We start from the raw sequence: 1,663 nt of genomic DNA on the forward strand, positions 1-1,663 counted from the left end.
AATTAATTTATTACAGCCATGGCAGACTAAATTCTCTGCCCCCTTATCTATGGGTAATATGGCCAGAGCAGACTTAATGATATTCAACATTCTTACTCATCTCGGCCTCACCATCTTCCAGACTAATTCTTCTGGCCTTTATTTACAGGGATGGTCAAGGCTCATTCTGCTTGATTATGAATTTGTATGTGCTTGAACTGTTGGCTGGAGTTTTGCAGTTAAAAAATAGCCGACAATATGGTGGGGGGGGAAAAACACCAGACATTCATTTCCAATGTATGATATACCATCTCTACCTCTTTCTAAGTGGCACCTCAAACTCTTCATGCCAAACTTTAAAAATCTGTCTTTCCATCCTTCTCCACCAAAGAGTAAAGCTTGACTGAATTCAGGCCATTTCACTAAGCCACCAGAGTTTAAACTCACTTTTCAGTGCTTGAGTAATCTAGTCCACCCCTTCTGAAATATGGGGATCTCAACACTATCACCGCCCTTAGGATACACATACATTTGAGTACAGATGCCTGACTGGGAAGGAAACACGGGCTATGCCCTATCACGGAAGCACACGTGTGTACTAAGGGAAAAATAAGGAAGGGGAAGATTAAAAGTACCAACGTTATATAGAAGCCTTTAGCAAATCTTAAGATTGGATAAAGATTGGGAAATGTTCAAGACTTTCATATGTGCTTAAACTTTAAACCTTAATAGAGAAAGTGATAAAAACTTATATAATCACTCCATAAAAACAACAATGACACTCTTGTTCCAACTCTGAAAACCAATAATCTTTCCTTGCCAGAAAGCAGAGCTGGGCTGAATTTCAACCCATCACCACATCAGACACATTGCCTTTCACATAGCTCTAAAATGGAAGTTAGAAGGGACCCTGAGGTCATTTAGTCTAACCCTCTAAGATACAGGATTCACAAGATTTGAATGAAAATACCAACTTTATACAGAACCCTTTAGCAGATGAGTTTTTTCCTTAAGAGACTGATATCAGGAGCCCGACAATAACCCTTCTGTCCAACACAATCAAAGTTAAAACTAGACTCAGATAGACAATTCCTGGCTATGGAAGCTCTACTTTTGACAAACAAATCACCTTTATAGGAATAGCTGTTCAATTTTCCTTTAGTCAATATTCCTCTAGTCACTTGGAGAAAGACTCCCCTTTGTAGCCTCTCTCAATAACAACATTTGCACACCTCATTCTCATATTTATCATGTTTAAGATTGATTGGTTCAACATTGTTTCTTTATACTAGAAATTTAAAACAAGTTGGCAGTTTTAACTATGCACACTTAAGAAGGCAGTCTATGGATGTTGTGGCCAATCTAAACACAACCCCACAACATTTCTAAACATTGAGTACATCTCTTATCCACTTATAGCTGGAGTTTATGAAGTGAATATTTTCAAGTTTCGAAATTTTTTCAAAGCATTGAGCAAGCATTTTCAAAGTTACAACTCTTTATTTTCCTTCATCCTGCCCCTCTTTTCTGTTGAAAAATGGGTAGGTACACACACACACACCTCTTTATACTTTTGGAGAGAGGAAAAAAAAAAACCTTCTACAGCCTCTTTAAAACAAACCTTTACACACTACTTCCACTCTTTTTAATATTTGCCATGTTTTTGGGTTGATCAAGCCCTTAC

This window comes from Zootoca vivipara, chromosome 12, assembly GCF_965207765.1.
Source record: "Zootoca vivipara chromosome 12, rZooViv2.hap1.1, whole genome shotgun sequence".
In the NCBI taxonomy this organism is placed as follows: Eukaryota; Metazoa; Chordata; class Lepidosauria; order Squamata; family Lacertidae; genus Zootoca; species Zootoca vivipara.